The sequence below is a fragment of the Bos indicus x Bos taurus genome, chromosome 5 (genome assembly GCF_003369695.1).
Source record: "Bos indicus x Bos taurus breed Angus x Brahman F1 hybrid chromosome 5, Bos_hybrid_MaternalHap_v2.0, whole genome shotgun sequence".
NCBI classification, from domain to species: domain Eukaryota; kingdom Metazoa; phylum Chordata; class Mammalia; order Artiodactyla; family Bovidae; genus Bos; species Bos indicus x Bos taurus.
The window spans coordinates 98,498,836-98,524,140 of record NC_040080.1 but is presented as its reverse complement, the minus strand read 5'-3'; the positions used below and the strand labels follow the sequence as shown (position 1 = coordinate 98,524,140).

General features: G+C 40.6%; 1 long non-coding RNA gene across 1 annotated transcript in view; it reads left to right on the top strand.

Moving 5' to 3' along the window:
- The first annotated feature begins 5,768 nt into the window (after positions 1-5,768).
- LOC113893793 overlaps positions 5,769-25,305 on the top strand; it is a 56,153-nt gene continuing 36,616 nt past the window's right edge. Inside the window, exon 1 of the long non-coding RNA XR_003511335.1 lies at positions 5,769-5,894. This is a non-coding gene — a long non-coding RNA (uncharacterized LOC113893793). The remainder of the gene's footprint in view (positions 5,895-25,305) is intronic.

The following is a 25,305-nucleotide window of genomic DNA, read 5'->3' as shown; positions in this document are numbered from 1 at the left end:
GTTGCTTCTTGACCTGTATACAGATTTCTCAGGAGGCAGGTAAGGTGGTCATCTCTTTAAGAATTTGCCACAGTTTGTTGTGATCTACACAATCAAGGGCTTTGGTGTAGTCAATAAAGCAGAAGTAGATGTTTTTCTGGAATTCTCTTCTTTTTCTATGATCCAACAGATGTTGGCAATTTGATCTCTGGTTCCCCTGCCTTTTCTAAATCCAGATTGGACAGCTGGAATTTCAGGGTTCACATAATGTTGGAGCCTTGCATGGAGAATCTTGAGCATTACTTTGTTAGCATGTGAGATGAGTGCAACTGAGCAGTAGTTTGAACATTCTTTGGCATTCCCCTTCTTTGGCATTGGAATGAAAACTGACCCTTTCCAGTCCTGTGGCCACTGCCGAGTTTTCCAGATTTGCTGGCATATTGAGTGCAGCACTTTTACAGCATCATCTTTTAGGATTTGAAATAGCTCAACTGGAATTCCATCACCTCTACTAGCTTTGTTTTCCAGATTTGCTGGCATATTGAGTGCACCACTTTTACAGCATCATCTTTTAGGATTTGAAATTGCTCAACTGGAATTCCATCACTTCTACTAGCTTTGTTTGTAGTAATGTTTCCCAAGGCCTACTTGACTATAGCCCCCCAGGCTCCTCTGCCCATGGGATTCTCCAGGCAAGCATACTGAAATTGGTTGCCATTTCCTACTCCAAGGGACCTTCCTGACCTAGGGATCAAACCCAAGTCTCTTATGTTTCCTGTATTAGCAGGCAAGTTCTTTTTCTTCAAGAAAATTAGAGATACTAAGGGAACATTTCATGCAAAGATGGACACAATAAAGGACAAAAATGGTATGGACCTAACAGAAGCAGGAAAGATTAAGAAGAGGTGGCAAGAATACACAGAACTATACAGAAAAGATCTTCATGACCCAGATAACCATGATGGTATGATCACTGACCTAGAGCCAGACATGCTGGAATGTGAAGTCAAGTGGGCCTTAGGAAGCATCACTATGAACAAAGCTAGTCGAGGTGATGGAATTCCAGTTGAGCTATTTCAAATCCTAAAAGATGATGCTGTGAAAGTGCTGCACTCAATATGCCAGCAAATTTGGAAAACTCAGCAGTGGCCACAGGATTGGAAATGGTCAGTTTTCATTCCAATCCCAAAGAAACGCAATGCCAAAGAATGCTCAGACTACTGCACACTTGCACTCATCTAACATGCTAGCAAAGTAATGCTCAAAATTCTCCAAGCCAGGCTCCAACAGTACATGAACCATGAACTTCCAGCTGTCCAATCTGGATTTAGAAAAGGCAGAGGAACCAGAGATCAAATTGCCAACATCCGTTGGATCACAGAAAAAAAAAAGAATTCCAGAAAAACATCTGCTACTGCTGCTGCTAAGTTGCTTCATTCATGTCTGACTCTGTGCAACCCCATAGACAGCAGCCCACCAGGCTTCCCCGTCCCTGGGATTCTCCAGTCAAGAACACTGGAGTGGGTTGCCATCGCTTTCTCCAAAGCATGAAAGTAAAAAGTGAAAGTGAAGTCGCTCAGTCGTGTCCGACTCTGTGCGACCCCATGGACTGCAGCCTACTGCTTTATTGATTACACCAAAGCCTTTGACTATGTGGATCACAACAAACTGTGGAAAATTCTTAAAGAGATGACCACCTTACCTGCCTCCTGAGAAATCTGTATGCAGGTCAAGAAGCAACAGTTAGGACAGGACATGGAACAACAGACTGGTTCCAAATTGGGAAAAGAGTACGTCAAGGCTGTATATTGTCACCCTGCTTATGTAACTTACATGCAGAGTACATCATACAAAATACTGGGCTGCATAAATCACAAGCTGGAATCAAGATTGTCAGGAGAAATATCAATAACGTCAGATATGCAGATGACACCACCCTTATGGCAGAAAGTAAAGAGGGCAAGCAGATCCAATCAGGCCATTCTAAAGGAGATCAGCCTTGGGTGTTCTTTGGAAGGAATGATGCTAAAGCTGAAACTCCAGTACTTTGGCCACCTCATGCGAAGAGTTGACTCATTGGAAAAGACTCTGATGCTGGGAGGGATTGGGGGCAGGAGAAAAGGGGACAACAGAGGAAGAGATGGCTGACTGGCATCACCGACTCGATGGACATGAGTTTGAGTGAACTCCAGGGGTTGGTGATGGACAGGGAGGCCTGGCATGCTGCGATTCATGGGGTTGCAAAGAGTCGGACACGACTGAGCGACTGAACTGTACTGAACTGAAAGAGGAACTAAAGAGCCTCTTGATGAAAGTGAAAGAGGAGAGTAAAAAAACTGGTTTATAACTCAACATTCAAAAAATGAAGATCATGGCATCTGGTCCCATCACTTCTTGGCAAATAGATAGGGAAACAATGGAAACAGTGAGAGACTTTATTTTGGGGGGCTCCTAAATCACTGCAGATGGTGACTGCAGCCATGAAATTAAAAGATGCTTGCTCCTTGGAAGAAAAGCTATGACCAACCTAGATAGCATATTAAAAAGCAGAGACATTACTTTGCCAAGAAAGGTCTGTCTAGTCAAAGCTATGGTTTTTCCAGTAGTCATGTATGGATGTGAGAGTTGGACCGTAAAGAAAGCTGAATGCTGAAGAATTGATGCTATTGAACTGTGGTGTTGGAGAAGACTCTTGAGAGTCCCTTGGACTGCAAGATCAAACCAATCAATCCTAAAGAAAATCAGTCCTGAATATTGATTGAAAGGACTGATGTTGAAGCTGAAACTCTAATACTCTGGCCACCTGATGTGGAGAAGTGACTTATTGGAAAAGACCCTGACCCTGATGCTGGGAAAGATTGAAGGCAGGAGGAGGAGAGGACAACAGAGGATGCAATGATTGGATGGTATCACCAACTCAATGAACATGAGTTTGAGCAAGTTCTGGGAGTTGGTGATGGACAGGGAAGCCTGGCGTGCTGCAGTTCATGGAGTCACAAAGAGTCAGACATGACTGAGCAACTGAACTGAAATGACTGACCTGGGAAGATGATCACCATTCAAGTACCAGGGAATGTTTGCAGGACAACCCTTGATGCCTCAGTGCAGAGGGAGCAAAGCTTTCACTTGCAGGGTATATTAGGTTTTTCAAAGAAACAGCACCAGTGGAATATATCAGTATATATAAAAATATATAGGTGTGTAGAGATTTGGTTCACACGATAATGAAGGCTGAAAAGTCCCGCAATTTGTTTTCTGCAAGCTGGAGGTCCAGGAAAGCCAGTCGTGTCATTCCCATCCAAACCCAAAGGCCTAATAACTGGAGCCAAGGTGAAACCCCTGTCTGGGTCCCACGACCGGAGAACCAGGAGTACTAATATCCAAGAGCATTAGACGATGGATGTCCCAGGTCAGTAGAGAGCACTTTTTCCCTTTCTCTGCCTTTTTGTTCTATTCAGGCCCTCAGTGGTTTGGATAATGCCTAACCACAGTGGTGAGGGTGATCTTCTCTACTCAGTCTACTGATTCATATGCTAATATATTCCAGAAACACCCTCCAGAAGCACCTAGAAAAATGTTTTATTTTTTTTAAATATCAAGATATTCTTTAACTGTACTGACAGGAGAATTTTGTGAACAGTGGTCAGATCAATATCAAGGAAAGCAAATAAGCTGATGTTTCACAAACTGCAGAGTCTAGAGGCCAATGTTTGCAGATGAAAATGAAGAGAAATCCCCCACAACTGCAGTGCTAAACGATGACTTAGAACTTGTGGCGGATTCATTTCCATATTTGGCAAAACCAATACAATATTGTAAAGTTTAAAAATCAGTAATTACCTTAAACGTAAATGGGTTGAATGCCCCAACCAAAAGACAAAGACTGGCTGAATGGATACAAAAACAAGACCCCTACATATGTTGTCTACAAGAGACCCACCTCAAAACAGGGGACACATACAGACTGAAAGTGAAGGGCTGGAAAAAGATTTTCCATGCAAATAGGGACCAAAAGAAAGCAGGAGTAGCAATACTTATATCAGATAAAATAGACTTTAAAACAAAGGCTGTGAAAAGAGACAAAGAAGGTCACTACATAATGATCAAAGGATCAATTCAAGAAGAAGATATAACAATTATAAATATATATGCACCCAACACGGGAGCACCGCAATATGTAAGACAAATACTAACAAGTATGAAAGGAGAAATTAACAATAACACAATAATAGTAGGAGACTTTAATATCACACTCACATCTATGGATAGATCAACTAAACAGAAAATTAACAAGGAAACACAAACTTTAAATGATACAATAGACCAGTTAGATCTAATTGATATCTATAGGACATTTCATCCCAAAACAGTGAATTTCACCTTTTTCTCAAGCGCACATGGAACCTTCTCCAGGATAGATCACATCCTGGGCCATAAATCAGGCCTTGGTAAATTTAAAAATAAAATAAAATTTAAAAAAAAAAAGAAATAATATCGTGCCAGATAGCTCAGCATCCTTTAACCCAATCAAGTTGACACCTAAAATCTTTTAATTTTTAAATGTGAATTCTCACATGGATTAGAAGTTGCCTGATCAACAGAATATGTACACACTCATTTCACATAACCGGTGGAATTACTCAGAGCTGTCATCCTGAGCTCAAGATTCCTTCATGGTGAAAATTCATCTCTATAGGAACTGTAGGACTGTAATTCATCTCCATAGGAACAATGGATTATATTCATTGGAAAGACTGATGCTAAAGCTGAAGCTCGTACTTGGGCCACCTGATGTGAGGAGCCAACTCATTAGAAAAGACCTTGATGCTGGGAAGGATTGAGGGAAAGAGGAGGGAGGGGGTGACAGGATGAGATGGTTGAATGGCATCAGAGACTCAATGAACATGAACTTGCCCAAACTCCGGGAGATAGCGGGGGACAGGGAAGCCTGACCTGCTGCAGTCCATGGGGTCACAGAGAGTCCGACACAGCTTAGCGACTGAACAACAAAATAGGAACTATCTGCCTTTGGTCACCTAGGCCCAAGCATAATCAATTTCTCATTGGAACATTCCTCTAGCTTGTAAGGATTCTGGGTTTACTGTGGACAGAATGCTCTACAATCTGATTTTTGCTTTGATAAAAAAAGTGACATTTCTTGTTTCCACATCACAGAATACAGCAGCAAGAACATTTATCCACTTTTCCTATGTCTTAAAAGTCCATGCAAGTATAAAAACAAGCCAACATAGCCACTGACCAAAATCAGTATTAATTAATTGGTTTTAGTTAATAAATCCTATAGCTATGCCCTCAAGTAGAAAGACATGACCAGCTAGGGGCAAGTATGCCTTTGGAAAAAAAACTTTCCTGATGAAGGCTGGCATGGGTGTTTGTCCACAATGGATGTGACCATGACTTTTTTCAGAATTAGTGGCTACAGAGGCCTGGGCAGGGAGTCTGAAGTCAGTCTTCTTGTCCAGTCCTGTCACTTCCCATTTTAGAAACCCCATCAGTTGAAAGACACAGTAAGCAAGCAATTCTTCAGGTAGACTCATGTCGTGGTAAGAGGACCAGCTGGAGCAGCTGGCTCTGTTGTGAAACCTCATCCCCCTCCTGTTTTCAAATGGGGGTGGAATGTCCCACCTCTGAGGCAAGTCAGCAGCAGGTGTCAGAGCAAGGGTGTTGATACAACAATATTGGCACAGCAAAAGCACTGCTTACTATACACATTACGGCTTTTGTACACTCAAGGTGAAACAAAATAAAAGCAGTTAACTAGCCCATGTTATGGTCCTCTAAGAAATACAGAAAAATTCCCACTTCAACTATATAGCATACAGAAGTCACAGTATATGAACCCAAGGGGACTGCCGTTTAAGATTTAACACCCGCCCCTGGCCTTCCATTCCTGGGTGAGTACGTGCTTGCTTTGTGTTTCATTTACGTTTCAGCATTGGTAAACTCAACTTTCATTTATATAAATGCACACTTTACAACAGGATGTTGTAGCAGTCTCAAAGGTTCTATTCACCATTATTTGAAATAGATTTATTCCCCTTCAATGACTCCTGCCAGAAAAAAATGCTAGTGCTTTTTTTTTTTCTTTTCTTCATGAGGCAGGAGCCACTTTGGGGTTGATGCAGCCCAGTTATTCTCTAATGTATAAATTACACTTCTTTAGTCCTGGGGAGGAAAGTGGCTGGTAAGTACATACAGGTCTCACCCTCCCAGGGGCTCTTTCATGTGATTTCATGTATGTCTCACTAAACCCCACAAGATACGTCATTTTACGGGTCTCATTTTAATAACGTTTAATAATTAAGAAATGAAAGCACAAGCAAAGTCCTGTCCTCATCTAGCAAGTAGTGTACCTGGGGGTTCAGCTCTCCTGTTATGAAAGCCAGTGCTCCTTTCAGGACACCACACTGCCTGCTTGCATTATTTGTGTGTGTGCTGAGTTACTTCAGTCGTGTCTGACTCTTTCTGACCCCATGGACTGTAGCCTGCTAGGCTCCTCCGTCCATGGGCTTCTCCAGGCAAGAATATTGGAGTGGGTTGCCATTTCCCCCTCCAGGGGATCCTCCCAGACCAGGGATCGAACCCACGTCTCTTGCATCTTCTACACTGGTAGGCGGCTTCTTTACTGCTGAGCCACCAGGGAAGCCCTCTTCCATTATAACACCTGTGTTTATTGTTCTTCTCTCACTCCCCCAGTCCCCCACATCAAATATAGGGTAAACCATACTATGGATGTGGTGTTTTTAAAGGGCGGGAAGTGCCAAAGAAGCAGCTAAGCCCCTAGATTTAAAAAAAAAAAAAAAAAGGTAATAAAGTAGAGTTATTGGGAAACCTTGTAAAACAAGGAAGGAGAGAGTCAGGGAGACAAGGGATGAAGAGGAGAGAAAAGGGAAAAACTTGAAATGCTGAGAGCTGGTTTCAATTTATTTTGAAATGAAGGTCAATGAGAACTAATACCATTTCTTTTCTGATTTCTTGTAACTTCCCCACTGGTTGTGTTTTTTGTTATCCTAGTCTTGTACCTACTTGACGGGAGAAAAAAAAAGTCCTTTCAAAGATTAAAGAATTTTCCTGTGGCTCTGCTGAGCTGAGAAGCAATTGGAAATTGAATTAGGGGTATAGTGTGTCTGACACCTGGTGAAAGTGAAAGTGAAGTCACTCAGTCGTGTCCGACTCTTTGCGACCCCATGGACTGTAGCCCACCAGGCTCCTCCGTCCATGGGATTTTCCAGGCAAGAATATTGGAGTGGGTTGCCATTTTCTTCTCCAGGAGATCTGCCTGACCCAGGGATTGAACACAGGTCTCCCGCATTGTAGGCAGATGCTTTACCGTCGGAGCCACCAAGGAATGAAGACATCTGGTGGAGGCACCTAAATGGAACAGCAGGCAATGACCTTGGAAAAGGGCAGATTTGATCACCCCAAGACTTTGGGATAAGAACAAAAGAGTTGCTCTATTTCTTTTCAATAATACAATGAGTTAGTTGACATTTTTTGAGTATTTCCATGTTCCCAAAACTGTTGTACGCATATGCTATGTTTTCATTTAATTCTCACAGAATCCCACGTGATCAGTTCAGTTCAGTCGCTCAGTCGTGTCCGACTCTTTGCGACCCCATGAATCCCAGCACGCCAGGCCTCCCTGTCCATCACCATCTCCTTGAGTTCACTCAAACTCACGTCCATCGAGTCAGTGATGCCATCCAGCCATCTCATCCTCTCTTGTCCCCTTCTCCTCCTGCCCCCAATCCCTCCTAGCATCACAGTCTTTTCCAATGAGTCAACTCTTCACATGAGGTGGCCAAAGTACTGGAGTTTCAGCTTCAGCATCATTCCTTCCAAAGAAATCCCAGGGCTGATCTCCTTCAGAATGGACTGGTTGGATCTCCTTGCAGTCCAAGGGACTCTCAAGAGTCTTCTCCAACACCACAGTTCAAAAGCATCAATTCTTCGGTGATCAGCTTTCTTCACAGTCCGACTCTCACATCCATACATGACCACTGGGAAAACCATAGCCTTGACTAGATGGACCTTTGTTGGCAAAGTAATGTCTCTGCTTTTGAATATGCTATCTAGGTTGGTCATAACTTTTCTTCCAAGGAGTAAGCGTCTTTTAATTTCATGGCTGCAGTCACCATCTGCAGTGATTTTGGAGCCCCCCAAAATAAAGTCTGACACTGTTTCCACTGTTTCCCCATCTATTTCCCATGAAGTGATGGGACCAGATGCCATGATCTTAGTTTTCTGAATGTTGAGTTTTAAGCCAACTTTTTCACTCTCTTCTTTCACTTTCATCAAGAGGCTTTTGAGTTCCTCTTCACTTTCTGCCATAAGGGTGGTGTCATCTGCATATCTGAGGTTATTGATATTTCTCCCGGCAATCTTGATTCCAGCTTGTGCTTCTTCCAGCCCAGCGTTTCTCATGATGTACTCTGCAGAGAAGTTAAATAAGCAAGGTGACAATATACAGCCTTGATGTACTCCTTTTCCTATTTGGAACCAGTCTGTTGTTCCATGTCCAGTTCTAACTGTTGCTTCCTGACCTGCATACAAATTTCTTAAGAAGCAGGTCAGGTGGTCTGGTATTCCCATCTTTTTCAGAATTTTCCACAGTTTATTGTGATCCATATAGTCTAAGGCTTTGGCATAGTCAATAAAGCAGAAATAGATGTTTTTCTGGAACTCTCTTGCTTTTTTGATGATCCAGCAGATGTTGGCAATTTGATCTCTGGTTCCTCTGCCTTTTCTAAAACCAGCTTGAACGTCTGGAAGTTCACGGTTCACGTATTGCTGAAGCCTGGCTTGGAGAATTTTGAGCATTACTTTACTAGCGTGTGAGATGTACTGTTATTATCCCCATTTTATAGGGAAAGAAACTGAGTCCCAGAGGAATAACTTGCCCACAATTATGTCAGCTTTTTTTTTTTTTTTTTGGAGTCTTTTTTTTTTCTCTTCTCACCTCCCATTTTTTCAATCATTTCTTGAAGGAGAAATAGGAATTTACTTACCTTCCTCTTACTCTTTAATCCAATAAAATGTAGCTTTCATCCCTTCCACTTGCCCCCAACAATATACACAAAGGGACCTTTGAGAAGCATCGCCTATGATCTCAACTTCCAACTCTAGTGATCTATTCCTCATCCTGTTTCACTTCTGTGAAGCATTTCATAATGTTGATACTCCTACTCCCTTTAAATGCACAGGAGCCTCCTATGCCTGGCTTTGCTCCCATTTCACTGGCCACTTGCTTTCAATCCTCTTTTCACATTTTTGGACAGTTCCTGGCTCTGTCCTTCACCTCCTCTCTTCTAGTTACAAGTGGGTCTCAGTAAGACATCAGAGGTGGGAACAGAAGGACATCAAAATCATCAGGGAGATTTTTAAAATTATTCATTCCCTCTTCCAAGATCCTGGGTGGTCTGATACATCCCACATCCTGATGGGGAGTGGAGGCAGGGAGATATATGTTACCCTTATGGAAATGCCAGTGAATTTAACCAAGTAGACATTTGAGAAGAAAGAGCTCATCTTTCTTCCTTTCCCCCCACCCTGCCCCCAAAAGGTTATACCTCCCTCACTCCCACCTCCAAAATAGATACTACCAAGAATCATGTTTGCTTTCCTTTCCCTCAGTTTTAAAAGTTTTTTACTTTGTGCATGTTGAAAATAATGAAAAGAGGGAAGTAGAGATGGGGAAGAGAAAGGAGAGCAATGGATGGCCCCGGCAGTGTGTTTCTGAGGAACAACATTAGGGTAAATATATAAAGGGAGCTGTAGCCCTGGAATCTACATCTGTTCATCACAGAGAAGTGGGCTGAGACAGGTGATAAAGTCGGACCAGTCCAGGATGTTCTGCTATGGGGAGGAGCTGGGTTATGCCATCTGTTGAGATGAGAAAGGAGTATTTGTAATTTCAGCCTTCATGTGTACAAGCAATTCCCTCCCTTAATTCCCCCTTCACTTAAAAATAACGGTGAATCACCTACTTGACTAGTTGTGTGTCAATGAGCCTAGTTCATTAAATAGTCTTTATAAATAGTAAAACTTCTCTTTATTGGGCCATGTAATTTGCTAAGAACTCTATGGGTATTCGGAGAAGGCAATGGCACCCCACTCCAGTCCTCTTGCCTGGAAAATCCCATGTATGGAGGAGCCTGGTAGGCTGCAGTCCATGGGGTTGCTAAGAGTCGGACACGACTGAGCGACTTCCCTTTCACTTTTCACTTTCACGCATTGGAGAAGGAAATGGCAACCCACTCCAGTGTTCTTGCCTGGAGAATCCCAGGGATGGGGGAGCCTGGTGGGCTGTCGTCTATGGGGTCGCACAGAGTCGGACACGACTGAAGCAACTTAGCAGCAGCAGCAGCAGCAGCTATGGGTATTATCTCACTTAATCTATCCAACAACTCCATGAAGAAGATACTATAATTTTATTTCTTTTGCAAAGAAGTCAAGAATCTTGCCAGGCACATTTATCCAGAGAAAACTCTAATTTGAAAAGATGCATGCACCCCAGTGTTCATAGCAGCACTATTTACAACAGCCAAGACATGGGTACAACTTAAACATCCATTGACATAAGACTGGATAAAGAAAATATGATACAATGGAATACTACTCAGCCATATAAAATAATGAAATAATGCCATTTGTAATATGGGTGGACCTCGAGATTATCATACTAAGTGAGGTAAGTCAGACAAGGACAAATATCATATTATATCACTTATATGTGGAATCTGAGATATAATACAAATGAATTTTATTTACAAAACAGAAACAGACTCACAGACATAGAAAAGAAACTTATGGTTACCAAAGGTGAGTGGGGTAGGGATGGATAAAATTAGAAGTTTGAGATTACCAAGTACAAGGTACTATATGTAAAACAGATAAACAACAAGGTGTCTAACTGTACAGTACAGGGAACTATATTCAGTATTGTTAGTACTCTATAATGGAAAAGAATATGAAATATGTGTGTGTGTATATAACTGAATCTCTTTGCTGTACACCAGAAACTAACACAACATTGTAAAACAACTATATTTCAATTTAAAAAATAAAATAAGAATCTTGCCAGGGAAGAGTAGAGCAAGGATTTGAACCAGGGTCAGTTCAGCCTATTCACTTAAGCAATGTTATTCCACATCTAAATATTATTACCCAACGTCATTAGTCATCCAGGAAATACAAATGAAACCCAGAGTGAGATGCTGGTACACACTCATCCGAGTGGCTGAAATTAAGACTGGCAACACCAAGTGTTGGAAAGGATGTAGTGCAACTGTAACTCATAAATCGTTGAAGAGAGTATAAAATGCTCTGAGCACTTTGGAAGAAGTTTGGCAGTTTCTAGCAAATTTAAATATGCACTTGCCCGTTGACTCAGCAATCTCACTTCTGTATGTTTATCCAAGAAAAGTATATGTACACATCAAGATGGACATATTTAAGAATGTACATAGCAGCTTTTATTCACAATAGCTCCAAACTGGAAACAGCCTCAGAAGAGATCTTAGACCCAGGTAACTTTGCAATTTCAGCCTGGTAAGACCCTGAGCAGAGAACTCAGTTTAACCCACAGGAACCTTGAGACAATAAACATGTGTTGTTTTAAGTCACCAAGTTGGCAGTTATTTGCGATGCAGCAATAGGAAATAAATATTCCCTCCTCTTCCTTCCTTCCTTCCCTACTCTTCTCAATGCTTCAGTCACTCTGAACTTTTCCTCAGTTTCTTATTGACTGTGATTTTGCAAGGAATGCGCACTTTGCCTCTTTCTTCTTGTTGAACATCACCCACCCTTCAGCACCCAGATCAACTAGTCCTTTCCTGGAAGCCTTGACTGATTGCCCCGCACGGACTTCATTCCTTTCTGTTCTGTACTCCACCACCTCTTGTGAACTCTCTCTCTCTTTCTGTGTCTCCTCCCTCCTTCCCTCTCTTCCCTCCTTCCCTCTCTTCCCTATCTCTCTCTGTTTCTCTCTCTCTCTCTCTCATATGTGATTTAACCGAGACCAAGAACTTACATTATTCACATTCATGACACTTAGAACTAGGACAGTGCTTAGACCATAGAAGCCATTCCGTACATTGTTGTTGGGTTAATGCACCTATTATTTCCCATTCAAATGCTTCTGAAGTTTTTTTAGTTTAACAAATATTTATTTTGAGGGCCTCTTATAGCTGCCATGGACAATAAAAAAACTAGGGGGTCATGTTCCCTGTTTCAAGGAGGAGGCATAAGGTTTGCACACAAACAGTAATTGTAAGAGGCAGAACATGACCTGTGTCACCTAAAGAACTGAATCTGCACTGAGGGGGTCTCACGGAGCGCGAGATGGGGTTCCGCAGGATGGAAGTGAGCACATAGTTCATCTTCCAGCCTCATCTGTGCTTTAGGGAGCAACATCTTTCCATCATTATGAAACAGGTTGGAACAAGGAAGGGAAAAAAGCCTGCTCTTATCTCTCAGGTATAATAGATGGCTGGTGAGTTCCGGTCTCCCCACCATCTGCTGCTCTTCTGGGCAGGCTGGAGCAGGACAGCTGTGAAAAGGCGTAGCAGAAGAGGCAGGTCACAGAGGGAGAGAGGGAGGGGTGTTGGGCAATGTCAGCTTTGCCCTAAGACACTGTGGACAGCAGGGCCCTGAGAGCAACGCGAAGCCACAGAGACGTGCAGGATGCGATATGCGGTGCGACTCATATTGCGGGCTCAGCTGCTGCTGGTGTGAAACCCAAGAAAACGTCCCCGCAGCTGCTGATGTCAGCATCGCATCATTCGGCCTGCTTGCATTGTGAGTCAGACACCCACATCCTGTTGCCTTACAATCACATTCATTTTATTCTTTGAATGATGTAGGGAAGAGGATATGTCTTTTTTCATTTTTTCCAATAGTCGTCTTATTTTTTAGCAGAAAGAAGATGTGGGTAAGTTCTGCAGAAATCCACCAAATGTGGGCCAGGCTTATTTCCCCCATAAAGCTCCAAAACCTGTGCCACAAGCCAATTGGTAACTCAACAGGCTTAATCATTTGGTATCACTTAAGCACATTCTTCTTCCAAAAACTCTCCTCTAGTTACTTTGTACCATTCAAATAAACTTGCCGAGAATTACAAAGAACATCTGTAATATTAAAATCCACTTAAACTTTAAATGAATTAAAACATTTTGACCCAGTTGTTTCTCTGAGCTTACAAAATGTTGTGAATATAAAGTTGCCATTATGTTTAACTCAACTCCATGTTTTTGAATCTTAGCCACTGAATTAACCAGGCTCAAGCAGTTGGCAGATAATTGGATCAATGTAGGTGCTCATAGTGAGCTCTTTATTTTGAATTGAACTTTTTTAGCTCTGGAGGGGAGAGGAGGATGAAAAAAGAAGTCAAGACTTATTGGAAACAAACCAAGACTGTACTAAAACTTATACTGTTTTCTCTGGTTTGGGAGTATTTCCTCTGTTCATACTTCTTTGAATCACTTATGAGCTAAATTTGATAGTACCCTGGTTACCTGGGGTAAGTGTCACAGAGAAGAACCCACCTTGTCAGCCACCTCACTGGGGGACCTTCCAGCACTTTCCCCAGTTTCTAATGCACTCATTATAGTGATGATGAAACATGTCTTGGCAAAACATCTCCATGTTCAGAAGTAGAACAGCTCCAGTGTTCTTGATTCTATTTTAGACTTGTACTAAAGTTATCTGCCCACCGCAGTCTGACTTTTTTAAGCCTCATCTGATTTTTTCGGACTTAGTTTGGTCAGCCATACTAATTTCATAGGATAGAGAGATAATATTGCCTTCCAGAGTTGGAGCTAAATATTAGTGACTATACTGTGGTGTTGTTGCTGCTGCTGCTGCTGCTAAGTCACTTCAGTCTTGTCTGACTCTGCATGACCCCACAGATGGCAGCCCACCAGGCTCCCCCGTCCCTGGGATTCTCCAGGCAAGAACACTGGAGTGGGGTGCCATCACCTTCTCCGATACTATGTTAAGCCATACATTTTCAAACCTGGTGGTCTCATTTATGTTGGTAGATGCTTCTGAGGCTAGCATTGGTTTTCTCACAAAATGGCACATGAAACACAGCTTATAAAAATATACTCTCATGATTTGGACGGTATCAAGGAGTCCTTACAAAATGTTCTACATTTTGCTTCTGTTCCTTCACTAGTTTTAACTTTTGTCAGTGGACTTTTGTAATGAACCATAGACTGACTAAACTAAATTCCAGAGCTTCAGAGATCATTTGTGATGGGAACAGAACAAATAAAATGGATATTATGCAAACCAGATAATCCCTCACTTTCATAAATTAATCTCACACACACAAAAAATCATCATACTTTACTGTATAGTAACATCCCTTTTGGAAGTAGGTAGATCAACTGATAAATGAAAAACCATTTTTGATTTTCCAATGGAGGGATACTTTTTCACTCATCAAACATTTTAGGTTTGGAAACATTGATTTTTGTATAGCTGAGTTTGTTTTTTCACATCCCTCTGAAAGTTAATAAATAAAAATAATAACATTATGAACTGCAAACTTTATAAATCCAGTATGATTGAATAGACATAAGATCATTATGCTAAAATAGCATTAGATAGCTATTGTACTAAATCAGGTCAACTGTTTAAGAAAAGTAAGTCACCAAAGATTATTCTAATAGCAGGGACTTATTTAGGAATATCATATTTACTTGAAGCTCTGAAAATAAACTAGTATCTATTCAGTTTTCATACTTTAGATTGTTGTACTTACTTTCAGAGGCACATAATGTATAAAAGAGGTGTTTATTATATTTGTTTAAAAGATATGTTTAGAAATCAGAACAAATCTGAGTTAAAAACCAGCTCCTCCACTTACCCAATGCCAGTTATTAATTACCATTGAGTCTTAGTATCCTCATCTGAAAAAGATCACCAAATTTGTTTCTTAGAGTTGTTTTTGAAAGGAAAAAAAATAACATATTTTTGGATATAGAAGACCTATCATGGTACTTAGCATGTATATGTGTGTGTGTGTATATATATATAGAGAGAGAGAGAGAGAGAGAGAGAGACGGAGAAGGCAATGGCGCCCCACTCCAGTACTCTTGCCTGGAAAATCCTATGGATGGAAGAGCCTGGAAGGCTGCAGTCCATGGGGTCACTAAAGGTCGGACACGACTGAGCGACTTCCCTTTCACTTTTCACTTTCATGCTTTGGAGAAGGAAATGGCAACCCACTCCAGTGTTCTTGCCTGGAGAATCCCAGGGACGGGGGAGCCTGGTGGGCTGCCGTCTACGGGGTTGCACAGAGTCGCACTCGACTGAAGTGACTTAGCAGCACAGAGAGAGAGAGAGAGAGAGAGATCATATAGGTGTTTGTATTTATTTTACATATGTACTAGCTGCAGACTAATTTCTGAATATATTCCCAAGATAAACTGGAATGGATTTACTAAATACTAAATAAATAGCAGAGCCCATTTTATGCCAGTAAACCAGGGAATAAGAAGTATTGTCATGCACTGGAGAAAATAAGATTCATTTACTCTTAGCCACTGTGCCAACACCTTGAGAAAGCTCACGGAGCCTCTTCCTGTCCACCTGGGTCCCCTGACCTACAAAGACATGCCAGGCAAACATACTCTGGCTCATCTCTCAGCCAGCTCACCCAAACAAAGAGTGGAAGCATCCTACGTTAGTCAGGGTTCTCCAGAGAAACAGAACCAATAGGATGTGTACAAACTGAGAAGTTGCATTTTAAGGAATTGGCTCACATGATTATGGAAGCTGCAAAACTGAACTCTGCAGGTGGGCCAGCAAGCTGGAGAGCCAGGGGAAAGCCAAGTTGCAGTTCAAGTCAGAGCCTGTCTATTAAGGCCTTGAACTGATTGGATGAGGCCCACTTACTTTATGGAAGGCAATCTGCTTTAGTCAGTATCTACTGAATCGAATGTTCATCTCATCTCAAAATACAGAAACATCTTCACAGAAAGAGCTACAAAAATGTTTGACCAAATATCTGGGTACTGCAGCCTTGTCAAGCTGACACATAAAATTCACCATCACCCATTCCATGGACATGATCCTCAAGAGTTAAGATTACAAGCTTCAGAGCCAGGTAGAAATGTGTACGAACTTTGAATCTTCAATTTATCAGCTCTGTGAAAATTCTGTGGATTTTCTAAGCCTTATCTGTAAAACAGGAACTGAATGCCCATAGCAAAGGATTCTTAGAATTATTGTAAGAAAAAAGTTATATCACAATGCAGGTGATCTGTTTAGAATTATACCCAGCATACACTACACATTCAATAATGAGTAGCATCTTTTCCTGGTAAAGACAAAATAAGAAGTTTTGTTAAAAGGAGACAAGACCTGAAGATCTTCTGATGATTCTGTCTTACTTGGCTCCTGGACCAATCTCAAATTATAGTTCCTCTAAGTAGTGCCTTTTTTTGTTGTTGTTGTAAAAATAAAGTAAATAAAACACTCCACTTCCTATTTTGTAAAATGCACTTCCCACCCAATCTGTCTTCCTGTACCTTTTCCCTCATGTCTGTCTGCTCATTGCTATTCTCTTCTACATATTTTCGTTCCAGAGAATTGCTAGGTGTAGGTCAGTAGATGTCACAGGGATGACAAAGGTAAGGAAAAGCTTTCTGCACTTCTCTCCTTGTAAACACAAAAATTAATCATGCTTTCTTTATCAGTAAGGAGGCCAAACAAGTTAACCCTACACTTGAACTTATTCCCCCCAAATAAAGTGTTGAGATGGGAATGTTGATGAATGTATTCAAACAGAAAGGTAATAGTGTGACTTTCAAAAGCAGATCACTGTCTTCATTTCCTTACAATTGGACCCACCAGTATGCACACAAACACACAATCACAGTTCACACCAGTGTTACAGAATGTCTTAGCAATGGCCTGTTTGTACCCAAATGGAGAGTAGCAGTTTCATTTGTGTGCTAATCCTCAAATTAACTTTGCAACAATCCATTCTCTATCCCAACCTACATCACCAGGAAAGTATGCTGCCGCTGCTGCTAAGTCATGTCCGACTCTGTGCGACCCCAAAGATGGCAGTTCACCAGGCTTCCCCATCCCTGGGATTCTCCAGGCAAGAGCACTGGAGTGGGTTGCCATTTCCTTCTCCAAAGCATGAAAGTGAAAAGTGAAAGTGAAGTCACCCAGTCATGTCCAACTCTCAGCGATCCCCTGGACTGCAGCCCACCAGGCTCCTCCGTCCATGAGATTCTCCAGGCAAGAGTACTGGGGTGGGGTGCCATTGCCTTCTCCGAGGAAAGTATGAGTGACAGAGTAAAAAATGTTTGACCTCAGACTTTTCCCAAGTTTACTATAGTTATATATGCTGTGGACATTGCTCCTAGACCGGGTAGTTCAGATGAGAAATTATAATTAGCCTTTGTAACCAGGGAGTTTAAAATAACAACAGCTACTGAGCATTTACTATGTGCCAGATACTTTTCTAGTAATGTGTGTGTGTAACTTAATTTTCATAACAACACTCTGAACACGGAATTATTATTAGGTTCCTAGCACAGATGGGAGGGCTTCCCAGGTGGCAGTAGTGGTAAAGAACTCCCCTGCAATGCAGGAGACAAAGGGATGTGGGTTCGATCCCTGGATCAGGAAGATCCCCTGGATGAGGAAATGGCAACTCACTCCAGTATTCTTGCCTGGAGAATCCCATGGACAGAGGAGCCTGGTGGGCTATGGTCCGTGGGGTGCACCACAGATGGGGGTTCCCAGGTGGCTAAGTGGAAAAGAATCCACCTGCTGGTTTTGATCCCTGTGTCGGAAAGATTCCCTGGAGAAGGACATGGCAACCCACTCCAGTGTTCTTGCCAGGAAAATCCCGTGGATAGTGGAGCCTGGTGGGCTACAGTCTGTGGGGTCACAAAGAGTTGTACATGACTGAGCATGCACGCATGCATACCACAGATGAGAAAACTGAAGCTTTTAAAGATAAGGCGCTGGACAAGGTCACAACAGTGCTAGAAATAGGCTTCAAGTCAGGCATTCAGGTTGCAGCAGTCCAGGCACCAACTTCCCCCATCTTCAAGGTTAGGACTTGAAGAACCCACCGGCTCATTTTGTAGAAGATGACCATGAGGCAAAGCAAATGCAAAGTTCCCTAAAATACTAGACGCATACAAGATGTCTGCCCTACCATCAATGTTTTCTTCTCTAAAGGGAGACAGTAGCCAAGAGAGCAATAGGAAATTGTTCACTTCAGTGGAAAGCCAGACCCAGATAGGGAGATTAGAAGCCTGTTACAAACATAGCTTTGGGGCTGATGGAAGAGAGAATGTGAAGCATATAGATAAAAGGGCAGAGAACCTTAAAGAGGTGAAGACTTTAATTTCTCAGTTTCCTTTTTCTCTGCATTATTCTAGAAAGGATAGCTGAAGGCTGGGAAGTTCTGTTTGAGCTTTGGTGTCAAGCCTGAGCCAGGATCCCAGGTGTACGAGGATCATGAAGCAAGACTTAATCAAGTATTTCCACTCCACGCTTAGATTAAAATATGGGCCTTTTTTTTTTCTCCTTTCTGGATATACTGTTTTGAACTCTTCCAACACTTAATTGCCACAATGAGAAATCATGAGAAAATGAATAATAAAACGATGCTTTTAAGATTTTCCTGACAAGTTTGAAAAGCAGATCTAGCTGTAGACGCTTAGCAGTGATGAACTATTGAACCCTGGGGAGTGACTGGTTGATCCTTGGGAACAAGTTACAGTCACCGACAGCTGATGACTTCCAAGGAAGTCATATGGTGACAGTTAAGTATTAGCCTTCAGTTCAAATAATTTATTTTACATTTTGGCCAGTTCACTTGGGAAATTTCTGTACCTTACATGTAAATCAATAAAGCATAGCTCTCAAAAATTTAGAGAAACATATAACAGTTTTATTTGAAAACTGAGAAGATGGGAATTTGACTAACATAACTCCAGGGGGTAGGAAAAACAGAAGAAAAAAAATTGAATCACTTATAATGTTAAAAATCCACTCTTTCAGTTTTGTTCCAAGTATCACAATCTGAGGAAGGATAGTTCATTTGTGTTGGGTTATTTATTCATTCGATCTTTAAAATAATTTTAAAGTACTTTCTTTCTCAGCACTATCCCCAGGCATAAGCACAAATCAAAAGAAAATATTAATTAAATTGCATAATAGTCAATACTGTTACAATTTTACAGCTTAAAATTGTACATGAAAATAGCTTTTTAAAAAATGCTACCATATTAAAAGTTCCCATCTTATGGAGAATTCTGATTTTTAAAAGGTGCTTTGCATTGGGCCCTGATGACCAGAAACTGGGTTTATGTCAAACTGACCCAGGGCTATAATCTTACTTCTTTTGACAGAGAAAAATAAGAGCATGATAATCATGGGGAGCATTTCATCCACAGCAGCCGAGCTGTATTTATTTCCATCCCAGTGGAGAGTCATTCTGCAAACAGTATTGTTTGCTTCTTTGTAGGCCTGACTCCATGGGGAAGGAGTTTCACTCACTCACATCTGTATCTCTCTCAAAAAAAGTCTTATACAATGTAAAGGCTTAATACCAACTAGAGTAACTACCATTTATTATTAATAAGTACCTACTATGGGTCTGTAGTCCTATTTTCTCTTTTGATCCTCGTAACATTTTAGGAGTGCATTAGTATCCTCATTGTACAGATGGAGAAACTGAGACCTCAAGAAATTACACATCTTGATTAATTAACTCTTACAGTGATCATGCCTATGGTCATTATTAGTAAAACATGAAATGACTTGATCCTGGAGTGGTGTTATATCATAAAAGCTAGAGGCTCATTATTTCACACAATGGATTATCTTATTCCCTGAAACATTAACATCCATCTGTGATTTTGCATGGGCTTCCCAAGTGGCTCAATAGTAAAGAATCCACCTGCCAATGCAGGATACAGGTTCGATCCTTGGGTGAGGAAGATCCCCTGGAGGAGGGCATGGCAACCCACTCCAATATTCTTGTCTGGAAAATGCCATGGACATAAGAGCCTGGTGGGCTACAGTCCATGGACTTGCAAAGAATCATAACATAACTGAGCGACTGAGCACACAAACACACACATGACTTTGCATAAGGGGAAAAACAGCTCTGGAAAACCAAGCAGGAATCCTGACAGTTGTTAACCTTTCAAATATATATTTGGACAAGTTTCCTAGGAATAGTAAACCACAGAACTGTGCTTTGAAAAGTCCGTCCATGATGTAAGTAATGATCTGTCTTCCCACTGCAACCTCTGCAGGTATAGGCCATCACTGTTCAGTGTGTCTAGAAGGGAAATCTCACAGTCGAACAGATTTTTGAATCAGAACAGAACAATAGGCCAGACAGTACAATGCTGGGAGGTACTTCCCACAGAAAACTAGACATGTAGGTCACTGTCGAACAATAGAATCTGTGCCTACAATATAATTTGGTTATTTAGCGTCCTCGAGCCTCAAACCTCCATGCCTTTCCCTGGAGGTCTGTAAAGGGATGGTATATTTCACCCCACTTTATTAAAATTAAAAACAAAAAAAACTTAATTTGAGCATAAGAATGGGAGTCAAGTGATTCCCAATGAACCACGTGCCATTTTGAAACAATGCCTTTGCCCAGTTTGACATGAAATGCATGACATGTCACACGTGTTTCTTCTCTAATGAAAAGTACAACACTATCCACCACGTACTTGGGGCCCTTCCCTTCTTCCTTTTCTTTTCAAGCTTTTATCTTTTTTGTGTCAACCCTCTCATTTTGCAGTGTTAATCTCTAAAGTCACTGGGTGCTTATTGTTGTTTTCTTTTTTTTTTTCCATTTAAATAAAGCATTATAAAAGGAAAACATTGTTAAAAAACTAAGATCATTGATATTCAAGTACACACCCAGAGCAAATGAAAAAGAATTTAATCAAGCCATGCTGTTTGCTGCAAAGTGTTAGATTGGCTGACAAGAGACTGTTTTATAATTTTACCTTATGCTTTTTATAGATTTTTTTAAAAAGCATCCTTATCTAATTCTAAAGAATGAGCAATTCGACTTTTTTTGGAAAAACATAACTTACACAAATCTGTTCAAAAGGAATAACTATAGTAACATTTAAAGCGTGCTTCCAGAATATACTTTTTAAATAGTTTAAGAATATTTTATTTAATGTCTTATATTTGAATGTATATTTTAATAGCTCAGTTTCTGAAAAAGAAATGTAATATTTAAATCTTCATCAATAGTTGAGAAATTATTCAGAAATACAGTAAGTCCTAGAAGTGCAAAATGAATTGTACCCTTTCCCAACAAATCCTTTCATAGAGTTTAGCAATATATTTGGAAAAAAAGGGTGGTATTAATTGTTTGATAGGGCCTCTCTGAATTCTGAGATTCCCATGCTTTTTTCACTTTAATCAAAGTGAAGTTTACCCTGATACAGCACAGACCTCAGGCACCACTCGATTGTTGCATGGAACAGATGTTTTAGAATTCACATAATGATAGATGGACTTCTTTTATGAAAGGTTCCTAGAATGAGGACTTTGGAGAAACTGGTCATACTTGTATTAAAGCTTTTCATTCAGCAGGACAGTATTTGCATTTTTGCATTTATCTCATCTGGCAATCGAAGAAGGCAATGGCACCCGACTCCAATACTCTTCCCTGGAAAATCCCCTGGATGGAAGAGCCTGGTAGGCTACAGTCCATGGGGTCGATAAGAGTCGGACACAACTTCACTTTCACTTTTCACTTTCATGCATTGGAGAAGGAAATGGCAACCCACTCCAGTGTCCTGTCTGGAGAATCCCAGGGACGGGGGAGCCTGGTGGGCTGCCGTCTATGGGATCACACAGAGTCGGACACAACTGAAGTGACTTAGCAGCAGTAGCAGCATCTAGCAATCTCATCTTGATTTTTTTAAAAAAATCAAATTTCTTTTAACTTGACTGTATATTCTATTTTTCTCAAATTACATTCCTAACATTTGGAATGTTGAGTCATCAGGGCTGAATCTAAGAGTTAACTTTTTTTTTTTTTTTTTTTTTGAGCTATCATCTCAGATAATAATCAAACAAAGAAATAGTGTCAATTAGAATCCAGCATAAAACAAAGACCTTTGAATAACTGGCACCCCAGCCTCTAAATAAGCCAGAGACAAATGGGTGACCTCTCCTAGGTTAAACCCTAGATGACCCCAGAAGGGTATAAAAGGGCACATGTCTCTTGTGTAAAGAAAATAAGATTCATCCTCTCAGAGTTGAAGACTAATGCCAACTCACTCCCTCACCAACTCTGCAACCTGTGAACCAATCCCTCCCACGTGTCCTGGCCTGGATTGTTGATGAGATTGTTGAGAGTTTGAATATTTTTTGTAATCATCTGCTACTGCTAATGTTTACTTAGCCAGTCCCTGGGTATGGGGTATTTTCAGAGGCATGCTGACTCATTTATGTTCTAAAGTACAATTTAGGACATTGCGCCCATACTCTAGTAAATGCCACCTGGGTGTGTGCTTAGGCAAACTGCATCCCCAGTTTCCATCTTTGATTTTACTGAACCGGAGGAAGGTCAACACATGGCCTTTACAATAGAAAGGTCTGTGCTCATTCTTGTTTGAGAATTGGAATTCAAAATTTTCTGAATTTTACCTAACTTTAATTCCTATTACCCAGTGGACTCAACACATTATTCCCTGATTTTATGTAGTTCCAAGAAGCAAATGCAAAGCACTGCGCTCCTGGAACTGTGTGTATATATAGAAGGAACCACAGCTGCCAAAGGAAATTGGCTACTTGTAGCCATCTTTTCTCTAGTCATACCGGAACTAATGGTTAAAATCTTCATGTATAGCACTAGTTCACTTACATCTTGCCTTTTATCAGTCTAGCTACTGGGCTGTAGATTTGTTTCCTGGTTTCTAGAGTTTTTGCCAAAAAATTTTTACAAATATGCATTTAGTCAAGGTTGCATAATATCTGAGGTGTAGAAAATCAACTGCAAAGGAGACAGAACCTTGTTTTATGCTCTTAAGAGTCTTACATGTGTGTTCTACTTTAGATCTACTACATACATGCTAAAGAGTAAAACATTCCGTATTGGAATATTCATCCATGATGCTACATTTCAGAGAAGTTACAGTGAAATGCTTTCAGCTATAAGTATTTATGGTACATTTTACAGGATGGCATAATATTCTAAATATATATTTATAGATAAACTCATAAAACTCCTAGACTCCAGGCTTCGTTAAACTGTTAAAGTATGAAATAAATAATCTCAAACTGGCAGAAATCAAATTGCCAAGAGATTCTCTAATTCATTGTTCAGAAGGAAATAGCACTTTCGTTATTAAATGCTTACAAACATAAGCCATATATCAATTGTTTCATATGCATTAAAGTATATAAACAAAAATAAATTGCTTTGAAAACTATTACATTTATTTGTCAATCAAAGAGTATTTAGATTTTGGCCTAGAAATTAGAAAGTATAAAACAAACTTAGATGTAAGTGGGAAATTTAAATTTAAAAATCTTCAATAACTGACCATGTTAAATTCTTTTTTATTGAAAGTGTTTTGGGTTGAATAAAAGAAACTGAAAATTCACTTAGATATTCTCCAAATATTAAAAATAAGTGTTAGTCATTTAGTTCAGTTCAGTTGTTCACTCTTGTCTGACACTTTGCAACCCCATGGACTGCAGCTGGCTTCCCTGTCCTTCACCAACTTCTGGAGCTTGCTCAAACTTATGTCCATCGAGTTGGTGATGCCATCCAATCATCTCATCCTCTGTCATCCCCTTCTCCTCCAGCCTTCAATCTTTCTCAGCATCAGGGTCTTTTCTGATGAATCAGTTCTTCTCATCAGGTGGCCAAAGTTTTGGAGCTTCAGCTTCAGCATCAGTCCTTCCAATGAATATTCAGGACTGATTTCCTTTAGGAAAGACTTGTTGGATCTCCTTGCAGTCCAAGGGACTCTCAAGAGTCTTATCCAACACCACAGTTCAAAAGCATCAATTCTTTAGCACTCAGCTTTCTTTATAGTTCAACTCTCACATCCATACCTCATTGCTGGAAAAAGCATAGCTTTGACTATACAGATCTCTGTTGGCAAAATGATATCTTTGCTTTGTAATATGCTGTTTAGGTTTGTCATAGCTTTTCTTCTAAGGAGCAAGCATCTTTTAATTTCATGGCTGCAGTCACCATCTGCAGTGATTTTGGAGCCCCCCAAAATAAAATCTTCCACTGCTTCCAGTTTTCCCCCATCTATTTCCCATGTAGTGATAGGACCACATAGCATGATCTTAGCTTCTGAATGTTGAGTTTTAAGCCAACTTTTTCACTCTCCTCTTTCACTTTCATCAAGAGGCTCTTTAGTTCCTCTTCACTTTCTGCCATAAGGGTGGTGTCATTTGTATATCTGAGGTTATTGATATTTCTCCCAGCAATCTTAATTCCAGCTTGTGCTTCATTCAGTACAGCATTTCTCATGATGTGCTCTGCATGTAAGTTAAATAAGCAGGGTGACAATATATGGCCTTGATGTACTTCTTTCCCAATTTGGAAACAGTCCGTTGTTCCATGTTCGATTCTAAATGTTGCTTTGACCTGCATACAGGTGTCTCAGAAGGCAAGTAAGGTCACATGGTATTCCCAACTCTTTAAGTCTGTTGTGATATACACAGTAAAAGGGCTTAGGGTAGTCAATGAAGCAGAAGTAGATGTTTTTCTGGAATTATCTTGCTTTTTCTATGATCCAGTGGATGTTGGCAATTTAATCTCTGGTTCCTCTGCTTTTTCTAAATCCAGCTTGAATATCTGGAAGTTCTCAGTTCATGTACAGTTGAAGCCTAGTTTGGAGAATTTTGAGCATTACTTTGCTAGCGTGTGAAATGAGTGCAATTGTGTGGTAGTCTGAACATTTTTGGCATTGCCTTTCTTTGGGTTTGGAATGAAAACTGACCTTTTCCAGTCCTGTGGCCACTGCTATGTTTTCCAAATTTGCTGGCATTCTGAGTGCAGCACTTTAAATGCATCATATTTTAGGATTTGAAATAGCTCAACTGGAATTCCATCACCTCCACTAGCTTTTTTACAGTGATGCTTCCTAAGGCCCACTTGATTTCACACTCCAGGATGTCTGTCTCTAGGTAAATGATCATACCATCATGGTTATCTTGGTCATTAAGATCTTTTTTGTATAGTTCTTCTGTGTATTCTTGATACCTTTTCTTAATATTGTCTGCTTCTCTTAGGTCCATAACATTTCTGTC